Genomic DNA, 20,449 nt, shown 5'->3' with positions numbered 1-20,449 from the left:
AGGGCGGAGACTTAAACCTCGACACGGCTATTAATAGGACGTGCTGGAGGGATAGATTCATCACCCAAAGACTCCCTATGCTGTGGAATAAAATCCCGGTATATGTGAGGCAGAGCACCTCGCTGGCCTTGTTCAAGAGAAATCTTGACCAATGGATGGGAGATCGCAGATATACCCCAGGGATTACCTCAGTGTCACTGCTCAACAGAGGCACAGCAAAATAATGGGTATAGTTCCCCATACTAAAGGGGTGGCGTAAGCCACAAAACTATGGGCTAGGCTTGTAAATGCCCTCGGGCAGATAGCCTAGTATGAACCTATGAACCTATGAACCTAAGAAGGTGGTTTCCTCAGGGTGAGGGTCTTCCATTTCACACTTCTGTTGAGCTGACTCCTGTGATTTCTCCAAATGAGAGAAACTCAACTGCATAATATATGGTAGTGGGTAATTGCTTTCACGCAGTCCTCCGAACATAAATGAACAAAGAATACATCTATTATTTTACTTATAGCATGCCTAGCTCACAAGCCAATCTTACAAATACAAGTCTGTAAGCTCATAACTGAACAACAGCCATTCATTTTTCCTTATTTACAACACTTACCTTTTTCTCCAAATGTATTTCTTTTCTCTCTTTCTCTCTCGAAACAGGCCATTCATTCCTTTCTCCTTCGATCATTACTTCCTTTCTTTGTTTCTCTTGCTAATTTCTTTCTCATGGAGAGGATTGGCAGTCCTTTCTTCTTTCTCCCTTCCTTCTTTCTTTCCCAAACTTAGCATGCTTCCATCATTGCAGCTAATAAGTTTTCATGCAAAAGGCACTTATTTTTACATTTTTTTTACTATTAGTGAACTTTAACTATGAAAAATGGCCTATGTCACCCCTGGTAAGGTAAATAATGGCTGCCTCATATGTGCGTGTGCACATCCTCCTCACTATAATAGTGTTGGCAGACCACCCCACTAACAAACATCAGGTGTTATCAACTTGAAATATGACCTCAGCCTACCAACTCATGTAAGACTGGCTCCATCAGGCACATATTTCATTTGGGTATTGGAATGCCATTATGGCAATAAGGGATACTCTTTCAACATCTTAGAGGGGCCCCTTTGTGCTCAAATGCTGTTGGTTCACTGGAGCTGCTGGATCTCAACAGTTTAAGGTATACTTACTTGGCAGGTGGCATGCCATGATCAAGAATGTGTTTTGGCTAGGGTGGGGGTCTACCATTGCTCACTTTGGCTGGGTTGACTCCTGTGATTTCTCCAAATGTGAGAAACTCAACTGCATAATTTATGGTAGTAAGTAACTGCTTTTGTGCAGTCCCCTGATTTTAAACTAACAAAAAATACATCTGTTTCTTTTCTTTTAGTTTGCCTATCTCACAAGCCAGTATGTCTAACCAACATTATAAATACAAGTCCACAAGCTCCTCACTTAGTCACAGCCAATTATTTTCCCTTATTTGCAACAGTTACATTTTTTCCCAAATGTACTTTTTTTCTCTCTTTCTCTCTCGAAAAGAAATGCTTTCCTTTATGCTTCCTTAATTACTTCCTTTCTTTGTTTGTCTTGCATTCTTTCTTTCTCACAGACAGGATCAACAGTCCTTTCTTTTTTCTTTCTTTCCCAAACTCAGGATGTTTCCACTATTGTAGCTTTTAAGTTTTCACATGAAAGACATTTCCTTTTACATTTTTTCACTGTTACCGAACCTTAACTATGCAAATTGATCTATCCCTCAACTAATAAGGTGCAAAATGACTGTATTGTACATGCGCATGTGCACCCATCTCACTAGATTAGTACTGGCAGACCATCCCCCACTAGGTTCTTGGGGCTCTAAGCTATTGTCTCACTGGAAATGCTGGCTCTAAGCAACATAATGTACACTTATCTGGCAGGAAGAATGCCATGGTCAAGAAGGTGGTTTCCCTAGGGTGAGACTTTTCCATAGCACACTTCTGTTGGGGTGGTCCCTGTGATTTCCCCAAATGTAGGAAACTTGACTGCATAATTCATGGAAGAGGATGATTGCTTTTGTGCACTCCCCTAAACATTAACTAACAAAATATAATTTGTTTTTGCTCTAGTTATAAGCCAGCATGTCTAACCAATATTATACATACAGTTTCAAAAGCTCCTAACCTGGCAACAGTCATTTACCCTTATTTGCAACACTTACCATTATCTGCAAATGCAATTCTTTCCTGTCTTTCTTTTTTTCTCAAAACAGTCCATGCATTCCTTTCTTTTTCCTTCCTTCCTTCCTTTCTTTCTTTTCCTTCCTTCCTTCCTTCCTTTCTTTTTCCTTCCTTCCTTCTTTTCTTTCTTTTTCCTTCCTTCCTTCTTTTCTTTCTCCTTCCTTCCTTCCTTCTTTTCTTTCTTTTTCCTTCCTTCCTTTCTTTCTTTTTCCTTCCTTCTTTACTTCCTTTCTTTCTTTCTCTTTCTTGCTAACATTATTGATGGTCCTTTCTTCATTCTTTCTTTCTTTGCTGCACTCCGCATATTTCCAGCTGATGCAGCTCTCAGGTGTTTGTGGGAAAGGCATATTACAGCAACTGGGGATACTCTTTCAATAACTTAGAGGGGCTCCCGTGTGTTCAAATTCTGTTGGTTCACTAGTGCTGCTGGTTCTCAGTAACCTAAGGTATACTTACCTGGCAGGGGGAATGCCGTGAAAAGAAGGTATTTGGCCTAGAGTGAGTCTCTTCCATTGCACACACCTGTTGGTTTGATCCCTGTGGTTTCCCCAACTGTGAAAAACTCAACTGCATAAATGATGGTAGTGGAGCACTGCATTTGTGCATTCACCTGAACTTAAACTAACAAAAAAAGATCCGTTTCTTCTCTTCTAGCTCTCCTAGCTCACAACAGTAATTCCAGACAATATTATAGATTCAATTCTACAACCTCCTAACTGAACAACAGCCAGTCTCCCCATATTTACAACACTTACCTTTTTCTCCAAATTAAGTTCTTTTCCCTCTTTCTCTCTTTAAATAAACCATGTTTCTTTTTTCTTCATTAATTCATTACTTCCTTCTATTTTTTCTTTCTTCTTTCCTTACTTTGTCGCAGACTGGGTCAACAGTTATTTTGTCTTTCTTTCCTGCACTCACCATGTTTCCACTGATGTAGCTATTCAATTTTCATGTGAAAGGCATTTCCTTTTACACTTTTCTTGAACAAACCTTATCTATGCCCAATGACCTATCCCACTAAAAGTAAGGTACAAAATGCCTCTCTCATGAGTGCACGTGCACACCCACCTTACTCGAAGAATGCTGGCAGACCAACCCATCTAAGAAGCATCAGAAGTTATCATCAAGAAATATGTCCTTAGTCTACCAGCATGTACAAGATTAGCTCTGTCAGTCACTTATTTCGTTTAGTAACAGAATGTCATGAGGGTAACCATGGGTACTCTTTAAACAACTTAGAGGGCCTTCTTTGTATACAAATGCTGTTGATTCACTGGAGCTGCTGGTTAACAACCTAAGGTATACTTATCCAGCAGGGGAAATGCAACTGTCAAGAAGTCTGCTTCTGAGGGTCAGGCTCTTCCATTGCACAATTCGTGTTGGTTAGTCTCTGTGATTTCCCCAAATATGACAAACTCAACTGCATAATTTATGGTACTGGGTGATTGCTTTTGTGTGGTCCCTGGAACTTTAACTAACAAAAATAAAAACACATTATTTATTTTCCTGTAGTCTGCCTACTTCACACATATGTCTAACCAATATGTTGCACACAGTTCAAGAAGCTCCTAACTCAGCAACAGTCATTTATCCTTATTTCCAACACTTACCTTTTTCTCCAAATGCACTTCTGTTCTCTCGTTCTTTCTCAAAACAGGCCTAGCATTCCTTTCTCCTTCCTTCATTCCTTCCTTCTTTTTTTCTTCTTTTTACTTCCTTTCTTTGTTTCTGTTGCTTGTTTTCTTTATTTCTAGTAGACATGATCTACAGTCCTGTTTTCCTTCTTTCTTTGCCACACTCAGAATGTTTCCACAATCAGGTTTTCATGTGAAATGCACTTCAACACAGCTGAACCTTACCTATGCCCATGGTGCAAAAAATTCTTTCATTTGTGTGCATGCACACACATCTCACCAGAATAGCGCTGGTAGACCACTCCCCACTTGCAAGCATTGGGTGTTACCAACCCCAAATACGACCTCTGCCTACCAGTGTGTGCAGGCTTACCTCCATCAATCACATATTTCATTTGTGGTATTGAAATGCCATTACAGCACTCTGGAGTACTCTTTCAACAACTTAGAGGGACTTCTTTGTGTTCAGATGCTGTCTGTGTATTTGCAAAGAGATGACAGAAAACAAACCAGAAGTCCAACATCCAGGCCATATTTAATAGAAGCACACACAACACAAAGCTTTTGAGACAATATCTCTTTCTCATTGTTTACACAAAGTAACTCAAGTGCACTCCTTATATACAAATAGCCAGTTCATCACCATAGTCACATGATCCAATTAAAAGTAGTATATAATTATATGATTAAAGAGTCCTAAAACCTCCATATAATACACAGACACAGACATATACACACAGACATATAAGACACAGGAAAAGATTATAGCTTCTTACTAGCTTAGTTTGAATTAGTCCAGGTTACCCAAAAGCACTTTACATTTTGTAAATACTAGTCTCTCTCATAGTAGAAAGGAGGCAAGTCAAAACCTAATGCAAAATTTATATGGGCAAAGCATTATGGGCTATTACTGCAGACACCCAAATCTCCTCAGAATTTTTCTTGTTGCTTCACATATTTGACAAACTATTTCATCTTGTAGTTGCAAATGATTTTACAAAAAAAGAAATTAATAGTGTGTTGGTTGATGGTTTATTCTTTCAGTTTTACAATAACCCCATTCACAAAACGTTATGCTTAATAATGGACAGTGCTTTCCTTATTACTGCAATACCTACTTGCAAGAATAGTTATTTATTTACATTGTAGTTTGAGTAATCCATAATCAGTGTTAATTTCAAATATGAGGTGTTCCACTTGCAAGAACTAGCTCCCAAATTGACTTTATATGAAGTAAGAAACTACAAACTGTCTATATCAACAAAATAAAATGGAAAACAATGTGCTGTCTTGCAGTAACAACTGCATAATCTTGTTCTGTGTATGGTAAGGAGGTTATAGCCAACTTTAAAGAGCATGACTTTTTCCATAATTTAGTATCCCTAACCAGTATTGTACATACAATTCCACATATGCCTAACTCAGCAACAGTCAATCATTTACCCTTAATTCAACAATTTCCTTTTTCTCCAAATAAACTTTTTTTCTCCCTTTCTCTCTCTCAGTGCAGGTCAAGCTTTCCATTATCCTTTTGTCCTCCTTTCTTTTGTTTCTGTCTTTCTTGCAGATGGGACCCTCAGTACTTTCTTCTTTTTTTCTTTCTCCCACTCAGCACATTTCCACCTATGCAGCTATTAGGTTTTCTTCACCATAGCAACCCCTTACCTTTCCAAGATGATGACCTATTCCTCTTGTAATAAGGTCCAAATGACTATATATTATACATACATCTACTCTTACCTCACTAGAATAGTGCTGGCAGACCATCCAGCCTCAGCCTCAGATGTGACCTCGCTCTACCACCATGTGGCAGCTCAGGTCCATCAGTCTCGTATTTCACTGGGGGTATTGGAATGGCATTATGGCAACCAGGGATACTCTTTCAACTATTTAGAGGGTTTTTTTTGTGTTCAAATGCTGGTAGTCTGTCTCGGTCACAAAACATTGAGTATAATGGCTACTTTTAAAAGAATCATTGTTTTACAACTGCTTTCATTTTCCAATATACTTCTCTGACAACCACAAATATTTTTGAGTTAAATGATACCTGTTACATTATCACAACATGTTATACACCAGCACATGCAACTTACCTGTTTCAAGGAAAACATGCTTATTTACGTTGCAGTTTGAGTACTACATAAATCACTGTTAATTTTAAATGTGAGGTGTTCCACATGCATGAACTAGCTGGGAAACTGAGTTTATAGGAAGTAAGAAACTACAATTGATGCATTTGTCATAGAAGTACAGTAGTTTATGCATTAATTTAGGAAGTGAAGCATTGCGAGTTTGGTCTTTCATGATGTCACAGCAAGCATTTTCATTTCTGAGAAATAATTCCAGAGGGCCACCCTTCTTAACACAATTAAATGGAAAAATAATGTACTTTCTGCAGCAACAACGGTAAATATATAGTAAGGAGGTTGCTTCCACCTTAAAGGTTTATTTACACTTGTTTTAGAACGTTATCAAGATACTTACAAAAAAATTACCACATCAGTTACTATTCTTCTACTAACTCTAGTTGTTGTTCTTGTACTCGGTGTGTGTCAGCTCTAGTCTCCAGTCTCTCTCATTGGCAAATGCATTTCAGCTTATGGGGACTTCCTGAGTACCAATGTAGCTAGTAATTAGTAATGCTGCAGTGTGTGTGTGTGTGTGTGTGTGTGTGTGTGTGTGTGTGTGTGTGTGTGTGTGTGTGTGTGTGTGTGTGTGTGTGTGCGCTTGCCTGCTATGAGCTGGATATACCTCTGAAAAGATTACTTGTAATTTAAACCTCCATTTAGCGAATTAGCTTGATTTTACCTCAGATTTTACATCCAGTCAGCAGTGGCAGCATTGAAGGCACAAAGGGACATGTGTCCCCCTCTGTTAAATTGTGTGCCCTTGCAAGTTCCCCAGTACCTGGGATATTAAAAAGTCTATTTTTTTCTTTTTAACTAGTTCCCCCACCTGTTCAGCTGAAAGCATTGTGCTTCTCATCCAATGTTTGCAGATGTGCTCTTCCCACTTAGCTGACTTCTTTATTGCCATAAAAATGGAGTAAGTGCATTATTTTTGGATTCGAAGTACATTTGTATGGGTATTCTTCTTGCTGTGCATTTGGGACATCAGTTTTGAACCAGGAGATTTTGAATGGGAGAACAGAACAAACATTTTTAGTGTGGAAGAGTGTGTGTGTGTATCTGTGTGTGTGTGTGTGTGTGTGTGTGTGTGTGTGTGTGTGTGTGTGTGTGTGTGTGTGTGTGTGTGTGTGTGTGTGTGTGCGTGTGTGTGTGTGTGTGTGTGTGTGTGTGTGGGCACAATGTTGGATTTAAGCTGTGGCACAGGGGATAAGCACTCTGTCCATTTGCTACTTTGATATTACCATATTAATATATGTATGCTCACCGCTTCAGTTTATATTTATATATTCCTAGGCTTTTCACAGAATGCTGTATTAGACTTGCCTAGTGCTTAGACGACAATCCCCATGATGCAGCTAACCTGTGGGTGACCCACAAGAAGCTAAAAGCTTAGGAAGTTAAATATAAAACGGTGTACTGTGTGGGTCCTAAAGATATCTAAAATGTATCATTTGCTCTGGTACATCTGAATTTATTGCCCCATAAAAACAAAGCTTCTTGTGTGACATACTGATTGGCTCTCAATTTAGAGATCAGTCAGTGTTGTAAATTTAAAGCATTTTTGGTAGCTCCACAGTATTGTCTCTCTGTCTCTCTCTTTTTTTTCATGGCTTCTAGAAATGCAGCCTTGCAAACATAGGTCTTCTGTTAGAAGAGACAGACTACTGTTTTCAGAATGTGAAGTGCTTTTGAGTAACCCGATGTGATTATAAGTAAGCTAGTAAGAAGCTACAATCCTTTCCTGTATCTTTAAAAGAATGGGTGAAAAACATGCTGTCCTGTTCACAGAATGCTTGACCAGCAAGGATGGTCTGCTCAGCAGCTCTTCTCAGACATACAGACAGCATTTGAACACAGAGGAACCCCTCTAAGGTTTTGAAAGAGTACCCCTGTTTGATGTAATAACATTCCAATACCCCAAATGAAATAAGTGACTGCAGAGCTGAGATTGCACACATTGGTAGGCTGAGGTCATATCTGAGGTTGGCAAATCCTGATGCTTCTTAGTGGGGAGTAATCTGCCAGCACTATTCTTGTGGAGCCTGTTAAAGCACATGGGCCGTTCATGAATGTCATTATTATACTAACAAGCTATACTGCAGCTTTCTTTGATTTGAATGGCTTGTATTACATAGAAAGCTATAATGAGTAATAATCTGTAAAAGTTCACAGCAGTTGCATATTTTGATTTCGTAACTAAGAGAAAGACTGTAGAAATGTTAGGTCATGTTTTGTACAATTAACTGGATAGTAATCAAAAGAGCAGTTAATTGAACCAGTGCGTCAGATTTAAAAAAAAAAATAAGAATTGTATTCTTCTTGTCCAGAATAAAATGTAATAACTAACAGAAACTGTAGGTTAATTTCTCTTAGAAATATAAAGATAGAAGTCAGTAAAATAATCTACTTGTTGTGACTCTTATTTCAGACATTGCTGCAGGAAGAATAGTTTAGTGCAGCAAAAAACTGTGATTGTCATGTACTGTTTGGCCACTTAACAGCTATCATTAAATTTTATCTCCGGGCTTAGTGTTTTTAAGCTTCTCTTTCAAGGTCAAGAAGTGGTAAAAGCCTGCAAGTCTTAAGAATGAAGTCATTAATTAGTACTTGGTGAACAACGGTGGAGTCAGTCAAGACAGTCTGATGACACACAACCAAGGGCAGCCCCTGCTATACACACCATTTACAATTTTTAATTAGTCTAAGAGGTTTCAGTGGACCTACAGAAAGCCTTGCACATATTTTTGTTCCTGTTGTGTTGAGAAGTAGCTACTGTCACTTAATGATGACAATGATTTTGAAATGTGTCAGAGCTATCTGACTTTCAGCACAGGAATGCATTAATGGTGTGTAAAAAACTGTAATACATCCTAAGACACATTGTCTTTCAGGTATATAAATACAAAATGGTCAGTGGCAATGTCTAAGCACATAATAAAAAACTAGAGCATTACTGAAAAATGTGCATTTCATGTTCATTCTGTCATATGTACCTACTATGAGGCAGCAATTTTATAAGACCAAAGGTAAGGAATATAGGGCTAGAGTCCAAAAAGCTCATGGAATCTGACACATTTTACTGATATCAGAGCAAAATTTGTAGATAATGTTGTAATATGTAAATGTACCATAAGAAATGCAAAATAGCTCAGTGCACAACACAGTATCACAGTAGAAACAATGCATAGACAAATCCACTAGCAATCCATAAGTAATGAGAAATGGGTGTCAAAGTGCATCGTACATTAACAAAGTTACAGAAAGATAATCGTAGTTCAAGCATCCTGATAGTTATACAGACATAAAGAGTATGTTCGGTAAGGTTAAGGACAACTAAGGAATATTACGTACTCTGTTAATGATACAATAAAAAATAAAAGAATGCCAACTATCCCAATGTAAGCTGCCTGGCATTTGTAATACATTTGTCACAAATTTGCCCAGAAACATTATAGACAATTACGAAGATTTCCGTAATTCACTCTGACAAAAAATACTTGTTTCAAAGTTTCAATGCCATTTGTAATGCATATCACCAGCAATCTTTGTAGTAAACTTAGAAACAACTATGGATGGCTCCTTAAGCCATATACTAATAAAATATGCCTAATTGCATTTACAGATTCCAACAAAATCTGTAAATTTTCTAATAAAAAAATTAAAGGCAAAAGGCAATCATGTCCAAATCGCTACAGCTAACATTTGCTAACAATGGGTTCAGGACTTGTGTGGGGAACTCAGGTAATGCACACACCCAAGGAAAGTGCGGATAGAAAAGAAGATGTGAGGTGGGGGTGAAGAAGAGAGACACACAAGGGAGATTTTGAAATAGGAAAATATGACAGAAAGTCAAAGGGGCATGGGCAATTTTTTTTTTTTTGGTGGGAATAGGTCCTATTTTTTTAAAGAATAGAAGGCAAGGTAAAGATAGGGGAATATGAGGAGAATAACATCACATCAGGTATACCGATAGAATAAATATCACAACACAAGACAGACAAAGGTGGAAAAAACATTAAGGACAAGTAGATTACACAGACAGCACACTGCAAAACACAGGCAAAGGAAAGGTGTCAAACAGGGTGGGGATGCATACTAGCCATAGTGAAATGCAGAAAAACATATCTACCTATGCATTATCATGTTATGACATGTTGCAAACTGTGTAGTAGTCATACCTAGATGTCTATGATCAATGGTAGATGTGTGTTGGAGGTAATACATTAGAATCACTTTACAAATTGGATAATTAAACACATATCCAAGTAGTCTGTCAGGAGTACAAGTATAAGATAAGTAACATTACAGATGAGCAAATGCAGGTCTAATAATGCTGGATAAATCCAGCAGAGGACAGAACCAAACCTACCACCATGTATGGGAAAGGCAAACAACCAAGCACACTGCCAAACAGAAGTACTGCAAAAAAGCAACACAATGGCTGCTACATACACAAGTAGGTAAACACAACCCAAGCAAATGTGTAATGGAATGCATATATGTTACACACATATGCCATGTCAAAGACAACACACAAGTGTAGATGTGTATGTATGAATGTCACAGGCATAAATGGAACATACATGAAAGCAAGGTCAGTACACATACACACACCAATAACATGTGAGAATATATATAAAATATAACCCTACAGCTTAATAAATATAGCAGGTTGTGGACATGAATGTCATCAAAGTACAGTGTACACAGAAATATAATGAGAACAAGGATGTATTGCAAGCAGTAGCCAGCAACTTGTATGCAGATGTCCTGTGTTCTAAAATGGCCATACAGTTGGCACGTTAACTGTGTCAAAACTAATATATGGCAGTAGTCAATAACTGAAACAACTAGGCAAATATATCTGCAAAATAGAACAGGGAAATGGCAGGAGTTAGAGCTGGATGTGGCAGAGTTAAAGATGTTAAGATTTGCACTGGGTGTAACGAGGGTGGACAGGATTAGGAATAAGTATATTAGAGGGTCAGCCCAGGTTGGAAGGTTTGGAGACAAAGCCAGAGAGGCAAGATTGCGTTGGTTTGTGCTGAGGAGGGAAGCTGAGTATATTGGGAAAAAGATGCTAAGGATGAAGCTACCAGGTAACAGGAAAAGAGGAAGGCCTAAGATAAGGTTTATGGATGTGGTGAGAGAGGACATGCAGGTGGTTGGTGTGACAGAGTAAGATGCAGAGGACAGGAAGAAGTGGAAACAGATGATCCACTGTGGTGACCCCTAATGGGAACAGCCGAAAGAAGATGATGATGATGTAGGTGGAAGCCAGGTGGACAATCTGGGCCCATATGTGAGAGGACACACTGCAAATGCATGTGTACAACACACAGAGTGTTATAGAAGACAAAATAAAATACATGCAACCATATGGAAAACGTATGTCACATGGGCAGAATGATTGTGGATTTCTACAGAGCTGGAGATGTATAAAATACAAACATAGTAATATGCAATCATATAATGTCAATATGCATAGGTAAGCAAGCTAAGAATTTCATGCACATACATATATAGTAACATGCAAATGTCAAATAAAAGCAGGTGTATGTTACCCACCTTCCTCATTATTGAGCAGAGAGCAGTCCTGCGAGCATCATTACAGCACATTAGTGGTAAGTCAGTAAATTCCCACGTCAAAGGTACAACTGTGTGTCAGTATGGATCTGACTATGTGTACACATGTACAATCAGTTAATGTGTACACGATTTGCATACGGTGTGAAATTATGTGAATAAGTAATATATGTGGAAGGTTAAGATACAGCAAACATGGCATAATGTACTGTTAAAGAAGAAAGTATTTGTAACAGTGTGTACAGATTACTGCTATATTGCTGTTTGATGTATTCAGAAAATGGAAGACTCCATATACCTGTATATGAAGGACTGCATCAACATGTATATGACCCACATGGCATTAGTATTGCCAACCCATGACACACATCGCATCATACCAGTGTGACATCATGACAACTGTCATCCAAAACATATGGGGAGTGACATGTCCATCTGTTGTACATACATGATATGGCAATACACAATTCCAAGTCATACCACAGTGGTTTTCTGTCATTTGCCCCAGTAAAAACACTTGTTTACAGGGTATGCCTTGCAGCACTAGTTGCAGGTTAACTGCCATGATGCATGGACAGCTGAATGTGGGAGGAAAGTATAATGAGTTAATGTGTGTTATGCACACAATGAAACAGGAGTAAATGCCACATAAAATAACACATAAGCATGACAGTTACACGTTATGAATGCACAAGAGTGCATATACAGTCCAATCAATTAAATGGAAATCAGCATGTTGGCAGCATAAAATAAGTAGCGCACACAGACAATACTTATGGACCGGAGGGACCAGGCTGATGGGGATGAGACTGACGAATGACCTCATGAGCTATCTCCCTGAAAGAATCATGCATAGCCCGTGCCATATCATGAAAAAATATCCCCATCATGTTCCTCATCTGTGTTCAGAACACATCAGTCATAACCTCCCAGATCTATTGCCAATAATAGTCTCAATTCTTGTCATGTTGTTATCTTCTCCTGGCTGCAAGCTGGATGGCTAGGGCAAGAGCAGATCCAGCTTCCTCCTCCTCCACCTCATCATCATCACAGCCATCATTGGAAGACTGGCAGCGGCCTGGATAGCACTTATCATCTGGCAGGAGAATGTCCATGGGTCCCATGCGCTGTCAATATTGATTGTAAAACAGAAAAGAAAAGGAAAGCAAATGTCTATAGCACAGAACATTCCCATGAAAAGCATAGCAGAACTTAATATAACAATGACGAAAGTTTACACGGGAATTGCCACGTGTCCATTACATACAGTGGTAACTTATAAATTTCTCAATGTCATACTCATAAACCAGATGTCAATATTCTTTTGTGAAAACCTGTATAAGCTTTGAGGCACACACCCGGGTCATTTGTGTTGTAAAAATGTATGTATGTTCAAATCTAGACATTGCACTGTCTGCATGTAATGACTTATATAAACAGCGACCAGGTCTCATTGCTAAAATGAGGAGAAAGTGATATGACAATATTATGGACAATAGGCAAAACATATGACAAACATGTGATCCAGGCTGCATGATAATTGTCTGAACACACATCAGTGTAATAAATACAACAGTAACAAATATTTCATATGCTTAACCACCAAAGCTTGTGACATATGACAATCTAATATATGTTGTAGTAACAGTATTGTATGTGTACAAATGCATGCATTATCTACCTAAAATGAATGCCAATAAGTAGCCTGCAAAATGCAAACATCCTGATGATGCTTGCTGATTATGAACTGCTGCAAACAAATATATAGGTTCGTAGGTTCATAGGTTCATAAGTGGTTACTAGGCTAATGACCCTAGAGCCGTTACCAGCCTAGCCATATTTATCCTGAGTTGCCCCAGTTGGTGGTGGTTAGATGAGTGAAGTTCACAGAGGTTAATGCCAACTTCCTCTGTCTAGGAGGGTGCATGAGCACCACCCCAGGAATGAATTTGCAGTCACCCATTCACTGATATAAGTTGCATATGAAGAACGTCATGGAGGGGTTATATTTCACATGAATTGGAAGCTTGTTCCAGAGAAGTGTCAGTCTCTGCTCTGGGAGATATATTTATCTCTCCAGCATGACCTGATTTTGTCAGAGGCTAGGTTAAGATCCCTGTAGCAAATGACCCTCCTGCAGGTTGATTTCTGAATATGTAGCTTTCCATCATGGCTAGGTCAGGGACTGCCCTGTAAGCAGGTACAGGTCACCTCTTAGCAATCTGTAGGAGACAGAATACAGCAACAGAGATTTCAGTCTTCCCATGTAAGACTTTTTTTGTGTACCCTGTAATTTCTTGGTAAGAAACCTTTGTGGTCTGTCCAATTGTTGCAGGTATCTGGTGAGGTATATGCAAAACGGAGTACTGTACTAAAATTATTGGTCTGATGAGAGCCAAGTATAATGGAATTATAACATCCTTAGATCTAGATGTGATGCCTTTACTTATAAGATGTGTCACATAAGAGGATTTCCTTACTACTGTGAATATGTGTTGGTCAAAGTTCAGATTGCTATCAACCTAAGTACTCAGATCACATACCACTGGGTCTACACTTAGGGGGGTGCTGTCTATAATGTAATGTGATGTCAGCTTTCCTAAAGGGAATAATAATGCATTTTTTGCATTTAGCTTTAATCCATGGCTTTGGAACCAGTCATTTGCCTGCATTAACCCTATCTGCAGTATATTAACATCATTGGGGGACTCAACAGTTCTTCCCAATTTGCAATCATGAATGAACTTGGTTAGCCACAGGCCATCCAAGTTTGCCTGGACTTCTGAGAAATAAATTCTGAACAGTTAGAGGCCAGCACAGAACTCTGTGGTACACCACTGGTGACTGATCTTTTTATAGAGAAGTCACCCACTTTGACAGTATGTGTGCTGCCGTTGAGACAGTTGGCTACCCATCTGGTAATGTAGGGGTTAATTTCCAAATGGGAGAGTTTCTCTATTATTCCTGAGTGGAAGATTGTGTCAAATGCCTTGGCTAGGTCAAGATAGGTGGTATGCACTGTCTTTCCCTCGTCCAGGGCCCTGGTGACTTTCTTGAAGAAGACAACCATGTTTAACAGGCATGATCTACCTTTAACAAATCTGAACTGTGTTTAACAGGCATTATCTACCTTTAATGAAACCGAACTGGGTTGGGTCCAGAGTTTGGAGATTACATTTGTCCTTGTTAATAAGGTCTATAATGATTCTTTCCCTGGCCTTGCAGATGAGGCTAGTCAAGCTTATGGGCCTATAATTCCCAGGGTCAGTTGATGGTCCCCCTTTGTGCAGAGGAATTACTGTTGCTATCTTCCATTTCACCAAAATATAGCCAGCTCTCAAGCTGTGGTTAAACAGGGATCCAAGTGGGTCTGCTAGGTCATGTTTTAAGTTGTTTAACAGGCAACCTGGGATGTTTTCTGGTCCCATTGATGCCATGTTTGTGGCCTTAGAGAGTGCCAAGATGACCTCCTCTCTTGTGATAATAGACTGAGGAATGGTAGCAGGTGTACTTTGAGGAAGACTGGAGGTAATGGGGTGGTGAAGTTTTCTCCAAATCTGTCAGCTAGTAGATTGGTATTACCTCCGGTTGAGTATGATTGGTGCCATCCACAACCAGTTGAGCACATAGCTGGGTATTCCTTTTTATATTTTGGACATAGATAAAGAATGTCTTCCAATTATCCTTAGTTAGGGAGGTTATTTTTGCTTCATATTTAGCTTTGGAGGATTAGACAATATCTCTAATTTGTTTGTTTAAGCTAGAGAGGATTTTTTTCCTCTGCTGAGCCAGTTCCCTCTTGTTCTTTGGCATTAGTTTCTTTCTGTTTTTGTATAGCCTGTTTATACCGGGGTCCACCAGAGTGGCTTGTTTTTTCAGCAACACCTGATTTTAGTCCAGTCAGGTACAGGCTATTCTATACAATTCTTTAAGTGGTTATACAGGGCAATGGTATACACCTCTGCATAGGAGCCCATGTTATCTGCATTTGAGGGGGTTTTGAAACTTCTAATGCCATCACTTAGCAGGAGGTAATTTGTCTTAGAAAAATTCTTAAGCATTTTTGAGCTTGATGGGTATCTGGTCTTATCCTCTTGTGGGTGCGCTAACTTGCTGTTCCAGAGCATTTGTATTGACAAAAATCTAAGAACCTCTGAGTTAGCATGTTTGTGGTCATGTATGTTTCCCAGATGATGGAAGGATAATTAAAATCACCTATGATTAAGGTGTTGGGCTGTGTGGCGAGTGATTTCAGTAAGTCTAGGCATGCGGTATGCTTTTTCTGTTTCATGGTGGGGGACCTATAGCTATCTATAATGTGGTAGGGGGCTTTGCATATAGTTAATTGGACATGGAGTAGCACAACAGAGTCATAATGTTTGACCAGCCTCAAGGTGCACTTATCCTTAATGAAGATGTATACATCTCCTCCATTGGTTCTTTCACACTCAGTTTGTGGTCTGAATGCATGGAAGACATTATAGCCCTGCAAGGCCAGGGTGCTTTCCATGCCTCCATATGCCAGTATCTTCCAAAGTCAGGAGTGCTACCACAGAGGGCAGTTTCTTGTTTAGACTCCTAGCACTACGCAGCAGTCCCTTGAGTTTATCTAGAGTGGATTTTGTTATGTTGGGATGTTGGTTATTGTAACAGTGCCTAGAAAAGGCACAAAGGGTGGATATATACAGTAAATCTGCACATGTATTAGTAAACCAATGCTAGAACTGTGTTTTAACAAAAAAAACAAGGTTTTGTAAGCAGCTACAATACCAATGTTGAAATGAAAGGCATGCCATACAGTCTGCAAACAGCAGTGCAAATACTGACACCATAGGCACCCATTCAGTCTGTGAACAGGCAAGCTATGCACAATAGATCAGTCACTCGAAAACACAGCCACTCATACAAGTGCACCAATGCATGTGTTATAAGCAACACTCAAAGCACTAAGACTTGAATATAAATATCTACCTCAAGATATGTATGACAGATACAGCAATCCAACTGTTATTTAGGTTGTGCAGTACAATTCAAAAACTGTGTGCTGAAACAATGGTTTAGTCCTACATGATGCTTCACCATTTTTGGATTTAAAGCACAATTTTAAGCACAGTTATAGTCTGATAATCTCACTTACCTTACTGATGAATGGTTGATATTCCTGTATTTGAATCACTATATACGTTATTGTGAAAAATACAGACCTGCAAACCAAATCAGATGCATTTCATTTTATAAAATAGATAAAATAATCAACATACCTCTCTCCCTCCACTGTTCTTCAAGCCTGTGTGTCTGGTCAATGCACAGAGCTCATTCATGGTCCAATCTTCCTCACCTGAAAACAGAAATTGTGACCCACATTGCTTAGAACAGTTTCTAGACAATTTATTCATGAAGAATGTTAGATAATTATCCTACACATTTTTTCAGTGTTATATACAGGTTTGAACATCTTTGAACTCACACTGGAAGACATAAGATTCAAACCTGCAACTACATTTTACATCCAAAACTAGCCTAGCTAATCATCCTGACTGAAAAATGAATGTTCTGACTGCAGTGAAAAGACTTGGGGCCGGATTCACGATGGCTTGCACGGAGTCTACGAGTAGGGTAAGACTCCATGCAGCCATCATGTCTGACGAGCGATCCAGGAACAGCCTGTAGGGGCGTGTAAGAGAGCTCCTAAAACGTGTCCTACACGGACAGGGCTGGGATATGCAAATTACCTCACTTGCAGCCGAAAGGCATGCAAATGAGTTAAATTTGCAATCCAGGAAGCACAAATCTGTCTAAGTAGGAGACGTGTTAGCTGCAGAAATGTACTCAGTTGACAACTGAGTACCGTTCTGCAAATAGCACAATGGAGCCTTGTCAGCTCCAAATAAAGGTTGCATATGGTTGAGGAAGCATGCCAATGGCCAAATATATGGCCATTGGAAAGTTTCCGCAATGCAAAATTAAAATAAATTTTTTTTTTTTCGGCGATTTCCGATGTTTAAGCGTAGCACAGCGCAGCGCAAATGGGGTGCGCTATAAAAATCATAAAATTAGACAATAAAAGCCACAAACATGGAATTTATGAAAATTGTTAAATGACAATATAAGGGAATAGCAGGCTGAAGACAACATGGCCACCGAGTAGGGGTTGCTAAGGGAAGAAGCCCAGTTTAAGACATGTAACCAAGCATTAGTAGGCAATCCTATGTAAATGAGTGTTAGGATGGTGAATCACACTTTTACATAGCAAATGAGCACAGTCAGTGGAGTGTAGGAGTAGGATATGGGGAGGAACAGAGTATGAGATAGGTGACATCACAAGGGGGGTATGTATGAAAGTAGTGAAGCTCATTGGAGCACAGTGGCCTGTGTTAGCTGTCAGACATCATGGAAAGAGGTGTGTCAACAGGTAGGCCAGGGAAAGCCAAGAAATGGAAGGTGTATACTGTGGATAACACCAAAGTTTCTTGCTGAGCGGGTATGCGAGTGTGTGCGTGCCTGTGAACTCGAGTACGACAGAGTGCGCGCGTGGAAGCGTGAGTGCACGCGTATAAGCTGGAGTAAGCATGTATAAGGCTGATGGAAGACCTGTAAGCATGTTTGCACTGGTGTGCATGCGTTTTAACCCGAATAAGCAAGTTTTAGTCCATCTAAGCATGTGTGCATGCGTGTGAGCTGCTGTGAGCGTGTTTCCGCTTGTATGCGCGTCGCTCCCCCGAGGAAACAGAAAGGCAAAAGGAAGCACAACAAATAGTAGGAAGCTACCAGGGAATACTAGTAGAGCTAGCAGGTGCAAACAATCAGAATCAGGCAATTACACAGGCAGAACACTAGCCCAGCCCAGCACTTAAAACTCCGCAAACAACAGTGCAGTTTGTTTCTCTCAAGAGACACTGCAACACTGGAGTAAGCTACTAGAAGTGAAAACTGAAAAAGCTACACTCAGACAAAAAATGCTAGGGGCTGCCATTGCTGTTATAAGGCAACATATGCAACATGCTGAGGGTGGTGACAATGCAAATGCTGCCGGACAACCCACAGTGAGGAGACGGAGAAAAGTGTACAGCCCCAGGGTCACCTACCACGGGTTACATGAGCTGGAGATAGTGGAGCGCTATAGAGTGGACAGAGACCTCCTGCAGCAAATTATTGAGCTGTGCAGGCCACGCCTCTCACACAGAACCAACAGAGGGGAACCCATCCCAGTGCAAACCAAGGTATGTGTTGGCCTAAGAATACTAGCAACAGGTACCTTTCAGAGACCAACTGGTGATATGATGGGGATATCACAGGCATCAGCATCCAGGGTACTGCACCAGTTCCTGGATGCCATGTCAGCACATGTCGGTGATCATGTATATTTCCCCAATTCCCGTGAGGTATTGGCCAGCAATATGTGTCTCTTCCAGCAAATAGCAGAATACCCTGAGGTAGTGGGTGCAATAGACTGCACGCATATACGCATCAAAGCACCAGCCGGTGAGCGGGGTAGGATCTACATTAACCCCAAGGCCTTCCCCTCCATCAACTGCCAGGTCGTGTGTGATGCCCAGGGCATAATAATGAATGTGTGTGCTGGCTGCCCTGGAAGCTACCATGATTCCCATATCTGGCATCTGACGCAGCTGTACCAGACATTTGCCAATGGAGACATCCCACATGGTCACTTAGTGGGGGATGCTGGCTATGCACTGGAGCCGTGGCTGATGACACCCATCAGAAATGCACACACACCTGAACAGGAATGCCATAATGAGGCACATGCACAAATACGAAATGTAATCGAGCGTGTGTTTGGGTTGCTCAAGTCATGGTTCCAGTGCCTGGACACATCTGGTGGAGCCTTGCAATACTCACCAACTACATGTACCCAAATTGTCATGGTATGTGCTATGCTACATAATATGATTCTGTGAAAACAGCTGCAGCAGGACCAGCATAGGCCTGGGACAAACAGCCCCCCACCAGTTCCAAGGCCATCACAGGCAGAGCGTGACTCGGAGGAGGAACAACCTGAGCCTGCCCCAGTAGGCAGAAGGAGGTGTGCCCAGTATGCATTGGCCTTGGTAAAGAGGCAACGCATAGCACATACACTGGCTCAGTAGGAACCCTGGAAATGATACCTCTCTCTGACTCGCACATATAGTAAAAGGGATGCCTAACTTGACACTACCTGTTTCCAAACATGTATAGGGAGTGCAGTATGTGCATCTGACATAGGCAGCCCTGCAGCACCACCTGAGTCATGATTGCCATGTGTTAAGCAATGTAAGGTAGTGCTAAACAGCATTTACCACCATGTAGTATATGCAAACTTGATGACCTTGAGTATCATCCTACTCTCACCAAACATGAGGCCACAATATGAAGACAAAATGATCAATTACAACAATTGGCTTAGGTATTGGTGTCAGTGAAAGGGGATACAATGCCTGTCAGCCTGGGATGACATGCTTGACAAGACATGATGCTTCGCTAGGGACGGATTTCACCTATCACCTGTGGCCTTTTGGATATTGCCAAAGGCTCTTGTCACCCCCATAGTGCCTTTTTTAGGTAAGGCTCAAAACACAAACCCACCTCCATAGGTATCACAAGGGATAAGAAACTATAAGTAATGCTACTCAATGCCAGAAGTCTAAACTGCAAGATGCATGCAGTCCAAACTCTCCTCAGCATGGAGAATGTTGATATCTGTGCAGTAACAGAAACCTGGTTCAAGGCTCCCAAGAGCACCCTAGCATTAACAGGTTACATCTAATGAAACAGCTCCTCATGGTCCTGCAGAGTGGTCCTAGCAGCAGAGAACTGAGAAAAAGCGACTACTTTCCTGATTTAAGTATTTTTTGCTGTTTTTTACCTGAAATACCTTCTCTTGCTTACTTTGA

General features: G+C 40.3%; 4 non-coding genes and 1 pseudogene across 4 annotated transcripts; all 5 read left to right on the top strand.

Annotated features, from left to right (window-relative positions):
• The first annotated feature begins 330 nt into the window (after positions 1 to 330).
• LOC122815998 lies at positions 331 to 469 on the top strand (annotated as a pseudogene).
• A 700-nt stretch (positions 470 to 1,169) lies between these two features.
• On the top strand, positions 1,170 to 1,335 carry LOC122816052. The gene has a single exon (XR_006367052.1). It is a non-coding gene; the product is annotated as a U1 spliceosomal RNA (small nuclear RNA).
• A 559-nt stretch (positions 1,336 to 1,894) lies between these two features.
• On the top strand, positions 1,895 to 2,060 carry LOC122816056. The gene has a single exon (XR_006367056.1). It is a non-coding gene; the product is annotated as a U1 spliceosomal RNA (small nuclear RNA).
• Positions 2,061 to 2,657: 597 nt separating this feature from the next.
• Positions 2,658 to 2,822, top strand: LOC122816057. The gene has a single exon (XR_006367057.1). It is a non-coding gene; the product is annotated as a U1 spliceosomal RNA (small nuclear RNA).
• A 688-nt stretch (positions 2,823 to 3,510) lies between these two features.
• LOC122816058 lies at positions 3,511 to 3,675 on the top strand. Its single transcript, XR_006367058.1, has one exon. It is a non-coding gene; the product is annotated as a U1 spliceosomal RNA (small nuclear RNA).
• Positions 3,676 to 20,449: the final 16,774 nt, after the last annotated feature.

The sequence above is a fragment of the Protopterus annectens genome, chromosome 11.part0 (assembly GCF_019279795.1).
Source record: "Protopterus annectens isolate FY-2018-M chromosome 11.part0, PAN1.0, whole genome shotgun sequence".
Taxonomy (NCBI): Eukaryota; Metazoa; Chordata; order Ceratodontiformes; family Protopteridae; genus Protopterus; species Protopterus annectens.
The sequence above is the reverse complement of the archived record's forward strand: the minus strand, read 5'-3'. Positions and strand labels throughout refer to the sequence as shown.